Raw genomic sequence first — 6854 nt, 5'->3', positions numbered from 1 at the left:
CACATGATCTATTGATGATTTATTAACCATTAACAGAGCTGTTAGTTACAACCTATAAAGTCTTTATAAAGGGGGCCTTATTAGAAAGTGGTATCAAATTTGAAATCTCAAATTTGATACAAAACACACAAGGTATACACTGTTATAAAGGAGATCATCTTATTGCCCAACCCTCACTGACTCTGACAATGCTTTGTGTTTAAGTGTATGAACAATGTTATCTAAAGTATTGTTGCAATATCTTTTATTCTAATGTATACCAGTCGCAGGTGTAACCCAACTAGTTTGTTTCGTGAACTCAAGGACACCTTACAAGACACAGTAAAAAAAACAATGTGTCCATAGATCATAAAATCAAACAATTCAGTAATATTTTTATTTATTTATTTTTTATATACAATAAAAGTTAATAAAATAAATAGACAAAATCATAATTATGAAGTCATCATCAGTGCAGGTCACCATATGTGTCACCATTAAATCATTTAAACCACTTGAAGCTATATTTGAAAACAAATGGATTGATGAAATTGTGTTTTGTACTGACTGATTGATTGGTTTTGAACGCACCATCTGTGTGGTCGCCTTCAGTTCTCAGCCTTCTAACAAAGACTTACTGAAAACATCCACATGTATGATCTAATGATCCTCAGCATCGAACATGAATCGACATGTCTGCCCTCCATTCAACCCCCTCTGTGATCTGGGATGTTTGTTACCAAAAGGCTTGAAAAAACAAATGTTAACAAATGAAAACTACGCTTTACCTTTTGTTTTGGGGGGGGTTGAGGGGAGGTGTCCGGTCTGAGTGGATGTTTAAAAAAAAAAGAAAATAATTATGGGAAATGCATGTGTTTGCACAGTGCATGAAAGCTCCAAGAAGAGGGTGGAATCTGTCAAAAAGTTGTTCCCTTCGTATTTTATCTTCTGCCTTTGAAATCTTAGGAAAACAATAACAGGGAAACACTGAGGAAAAGGTTGAGTGTGAGCCATGGACGGACTGCGCCGGTTTTCCAACAAAATGTCTTAAATGAAGAATTAGAAACAAACAACACAGCAACAACTTTCAGTTTTTCCTTAAACAGGTGTAACATTGTCACAACAAGTCAGTCGTCACTCTCACATTTACCATTTCCTCTTTTCAGTCATGCCTTTTCAGTGATAGTAAGCAAATATTTTTTCCATTCCTGTTAAGGCACCATAATGCAAATATATGGATTTTAGGAAATATGCAAACCAACTTCATGTGCCGCACTGAAATATTAGTTTTCAGACACAAAAAACATACCACTATAGACAAGCAGAGACGAGGTGACGTCATCACTCCACAGATGATGCACTTGCCTTTTGTTACAGGTGGTGGTTGAATCACACTGAAATGGAAAGAAAATAATCATGATGGTGAAAGAGGAAGAGCATGTGCATTCATACGGCGGCAGCAGCGGCGAGGGGACACTGGGGGGAAAAATGACACATTATGGAACACTTTGTTTATGTTTGGTTTCAACGAGCCAATCCTTTGAAAGCCCAACGAAAACAATAACAGACATTTTGCTGGAACAAAGACATGTACGAATGTTCTGAGGGAGAGTATTGTGCGCTGAATCAAACGCGCAGGATACCAGCCACAAGGAGTCCAAGTTTTGTTTGGACAAAGCCTTTGCATTACATTGAATACTGCTGCAAACGTTTCTACAGTTTGCAACACATGGAGAATTGCTTTCCTTGTTCACAGAGGAATCCTCTTTGATCAATACACCTCCAGGCCTGCAGCCAAAAATAATATTATAGAGACAAGCAGTGAATGGCTTAAGGCAATGGTTTTACATTTAGGGAAATATACGTATTCCTTTTACTGCTGAGAGTTAGATGAGAAGATTGATACTGTTCTCTAGAGATGAAGCTACAGCCAGCAGGCGATTAGCTTAGCTTAGCATAAAGGCTGAACGCAGGGCGACACAACTGAAAAATTCACTTACCAGCTACTGGTGCTACCAAAGAGCTGCCATGGGGGCCATGGCCACCCTGATACAATCACTGGCCCCTCTTGTGAAAATAATTTGAGTCCTCTATGTGGCGATTGTTTCGAACTTAGGTTGGCTTGTTCCTTTACCTGGTTCGAATGTTATCACTCTACTAAATAGGTGTTAGTAGCCTAGTGGTTATCAGCATTAGATTAGAAGACTCCTGCTACACTGAACATGTATGTATGTATGATCACCTTGTTAAACAGACAACATCTAGGCGAGAGGGCTGCCGAGCTGCAGACCTCTGCAGACAACTGTTCCAGACCAACAATCAGCAACAATGACTGTTCGATGCATTTCTAGTGTTGTTTGTGCAACCAAATGTGGGGGTTTTCTAGCAACCCCTTGTTGCATTTCTAGCAGCTTTTGTGGTACCAAATATGGGTGTATTAAGCCAAAACATGATCCTTACCTAACCATAACCAAGTGGTTTCCGTGCCTATGAACACATTAACCACAGCATTGTTGACAGTGAGGGTTTACCAATTGCTGTTTAATAGCTAATAATGACAGTCTGAACATGTAAATTAGTGTAGCAGGAGCCTTCTAACCCTATCAGTAACTCTGATAATCACTACTAACGCCTACTTAAGTGATAACACTTGAAATGGGTGGTTCCTTACTTATTAATTATCTGATGTGCATAGATTGTAGACTGTTAGTCTATGCACATTAGACAACTGGTAACATTGACTGTAAAATAACAAAAAGTGGGGCATCGGTGGCTTAGTGGTAGAGCAGGCGCCCCATGTACAAGGCTGCTGCCAGTGCTTCGAGCATTTCTAGCAACCCGTTTGCACTCTGAAGTCGTTGAATACCGGCGCTTGGTCAGTGACTTCCGGCATCCGACACCGACGAAAAAAGCTGCATTGGCTCCTTTCACATCAGCATGAGATGCAGCCGGTAGCATTTCCCCCTGAAACGCAGCAGGACAACAACGTAAGTCAAAGGGGGTAGAAGTCCAAGTAGTCCACACACACACACACACACACACACAGTCAATATAGTCAATAACATGGCTGGGCACTGAGGAACCAGATGAGGAAAGAACCACCTATGGGGAGCCATCCACACTGAGAGGCGCTACAGCCCACGGCCACAGGGAGCGCCGCCACAGAGACCACCCCGACCCAGACAGACCGGGGTGGACTCCACACATGGTGTGGAGATTAGGAAAAATTAAAGAGTTAAAGATTAAAATAATATTAATAATAATAATAAATAAATAAATAAATGAAGATTTAGAAACTAAAATGCATAAAGATTTAAAAATAAATCATTTAAAAGCATTAGAAAGTAAAAAGAACATATAATAGAAGAATTAAAAGAGTAAAAGAAATCAGTTAAAAGCTAAATTAAAAAGGTGAGTCTTGAGCCTCCTTTTAAAAACATCAACAGTCTCTGCAGTCCTGATGCTCTCCGGCAGGCTGTTCCATAAGTGAGGGCCATAATGGCTGAATGCAGCCTCCCCGTGGGTTTTTGTTCTAACTCTTGGAACAATTAAAAGGCCGGTGCCGGAGGACCTCAGGATCCGCGAGGGTTGATATGATAAAAGCAGGTCAGATAAATAAGATGGCCCAAGGCCGTTAAGACATTTAAAAACTAATAAAAGAACCTTAAAATCGATCCTGAAACACACGGGGAGCCAATGCAGCGATTGTAAAACTGGTGAAATGTGCTCCCGCCCTCTGGTCCTCGTCAGCACTCGTGCGGCTGAGTTTTGGAGTAGCTGCAGGTTAGAGATGGTCTTTTTGGGAAGACCAGACAGCAGGGCATTACAGTAATCTAAACGACAAGAGATAAAAGCATGCATCAGCACCTCCGTGTTAGCCTGAGAGAGAAACGGGCGGACTCTGGCTATATTCTTAAGATGATAAAAACCTGTCTTTGTTACATTTTTGATGTGTGGAATAAAACTAAGCTCAGAGTCAAAAATGACGCCCAGGTTCTTTACACATTGTGAAGGTTTAAAATCTTGTAGTTTTGGTAAAAGTTTCTCTCTCTGGCCTTCAGGACCAATAATTAAAACCTCTGTTTTGTCCTGGTTGAGCTGTAGGAAATTCACTGCCATCCATGACTTGATATCTAAAATGCAGTTAAAAAGGGTATCAATTGGCCCTGTGTCATCAGGAGACACGGCGATGTACAGCTGTGTGTCATCTGCGTAACTGTGGAAGCTGATGCCGTGCCTCCTGATGACGTCCCCAAGGGGAAGCATGTATAGATTAAAAAGAATTGGACCTAAAATTGACCCTTGGGGCACCCCACACCTAATTTCATGCGTTCTGGAGGAACATGTATCCATACTTACAAAGAAACAACGATCTGTGAGATAAGAGCTGAACCAGTTAAAAACAGTACCAGAGAGGCCCACCAGGTTTCTGAGTCTGTTTAATAAAATGTGGTGATCTACTGTATCAAAGGCGGCGCTTAGATCCAGTAGTACCAAGACTGTGAGTTTTTGTGAATCAACATTCAACCTGATATCATTTAAAATCTTTAAAAGGGCTGTCTCGGTACTGTGGTTCATCCTAAAACCAGATTGATATTTCTCTAAAATACTGTTTCTTTTTAAAAAATCATTTACTTGGTTAAAAACCAGTTTTTCTAAAATCTTACTTAAAAACGGTAAGTTGGATACAGGTCGGTAATTATTAAAAATGTTGGGATCTAAATTACTCTTCTTCAGAAGGGGCTTCACCACCGCCGTTTTGAAGGCAGCGGGGAAGACACCCGTCTGAAGAGAGTAATTCACTATATTTAAAATCTGTTCCTCAAAGAATCCATAAAATGTCTTTAAAAGTGATGTGGGAATCGGATCTAAAAGGCAAGTTGTTGGGTTTACCTGGGAGAAAACTCGACCAAGTGTCCTTGCATCAACCAGGACAAAACTCTCCAGTGTTTCCTCAGGTAAAAGCAATGATCCAGGTGTGTTAAAAATTACATTCTGTTGGGATAAAAGACTGGACCTGATATCATCGATTTTACTTCTGAAGTGGTCTGCAAAGTCCTCGCAGAGGGCATCTGTTGATATGTTGGATGGTTTATTAAAATTGGTGCTGGTTAAAAGATCGAAGGTGGAGAAAAGAAATTTGGGGTTGTTTTTATGATCGGAAATGAGTTTTGAAAAGTGGGATATTCTTGCCTGTTTGACTGTTTTATTGTAGGTTTTGAGTTGTTTGCGTAATATTTCAAAATGAACTGTCAATTTGGTTTTTCTCCACCTCCTCTCTGCACTCCTGCATTTTCTTTTCAGTCTTTTGATGTTATCATTTCTCCACGGGGGTGTAGGTTTTGTTTTTATGATTTTGGTTAAAAGTGGAGCCACTGAGTCAAGTGTTGACTTTAATTTACTGTTAAAATTGTCCACAATAAAATCACAGGGTGCAGGTAAAATTTCAGCAGGAGTGCTCTGTAAAATCTCGATAAAATTTGCAGCCACTTCAGAAGTTAGGTAGCGTTTCCTCACCGTTCTCACCGGGGCCTCCTGATGGCTAAAACTGGTGATGTTAAAATACACACAGTAGTGGTCAGACACAGCCAGGTCAACAACAGAGGACACACCAGTGGACAGGCCATAGGTTATGACCAGGTCCAGGGTGTGTCCTCTGTTGTGAGTTGGCTGTGTGACGTGCTGTTTAAAATCCATGCAGGTTAAAAGGTTTAAAAATTCTCTGGACATTGGATCCGAGGTATTATCAACATGTAAATTAAAATCACCAGTTATTAAAATTCTGTTATAGGTGGTGTGTATGATTGTTAATAGTTCTGAAAAATCAGTGATAAAAGAGGTGGAATGGTGGGGTGGTCTGTAAACTGTGACACAAAGAATAGGAGGGCTGCCAAAAACAAAGGCATGATACTCAAATGATGAGTAGCTGTTAAAAGAAACTTCAGTAGAGTGCAGTGAATTTTTAGTGACTGAAGCAGTTCCGCCTCCTTTTTTACCCCCCCTAGTAGAAAATAAAAAATTAAAATTTGGTGGGCAGGCCTCGGTGAGAACAACAGGTGCGTCAGTGCCAAGCCATGTCTCTGTTAAAAGAATACTGTCCAACTTGTTATCTAAAATCAGGTCATTTATGATAAAAGTTTTATTTAAAAGAGAGCGCACGTTCAGCACGGCCAGGTTAATGTCTGTGCCGAACGTGCGCTCATCATCACAATGTGGTGAGTGTGGAGCAGGTGTGAGGGGAACTAAGTTTTTGGGGTTGCTATTGGTCCATGGTGAAGTTGTTCTGTTAAATCTGTTTGAAATTCTGACTGGGATGGATGTGGATGTGGGAGTGGGTTGGGGATGAACCAAAGAGGAAAGCAGGGGGGCGTGTGCTTCCAATGTACGTCAGTCACATGGGGCACACTGAACAGTGTGCTGAATGTTAGCCGCTGACATGCGGCTGCCCAGCCTGCTCGGGTGAAGCCCGTCAGCCCTGAAAAAAGAGGACCGGTTCCAAAATAAGTTAAAATTGTCGATAAAAGTGAAACCATAGGTGCTACAGGCAGCCTGGAGCCATGAATTGAGGGAGAGTAGCCGACTGAAGCGTTCTGCCCCGCGGGACAGTGTTGGCAGGGGACCGCTGATAAAGACCGACTTACCACAGTTTTTTAAAAGGTTAAAAAAGATCAACAAAATCCATTTTTGTCTGCTCTGATTGCCGGCGGGCCGTGTTGTTTGAGCCCAAATGGAAAATCAGCTGATTTATGGAGGAAGGGAGTGAATGAAGCAGTTCTGGAAGTTTGTCAACGATGACCGGAACTGTGGCTCCAGGAAAGCATTGTGGCGTTGAAAAAACGAATATTCCTGATGATGCATTCTCCAAACAACACGGT

This window comes from Epinephelus moara, chromosome 24 (assembly GCF_006386435.1).
Source record: "Epinephelus moara isolate mb chromosome 24, YSFRI_EMoa_1.0, whole genome shotgun sequence".
In the NCBI taxonomy this organism is placed as follows: domain Eukaryota; kingdom Metazoa; phylum Chordata; class Actinopteri; order Perciformes; family Serranidae; genus Epinephelus; species Epinephelus moara.
This window is presented reverse-complemented; position numbering follows the sequence as displayed.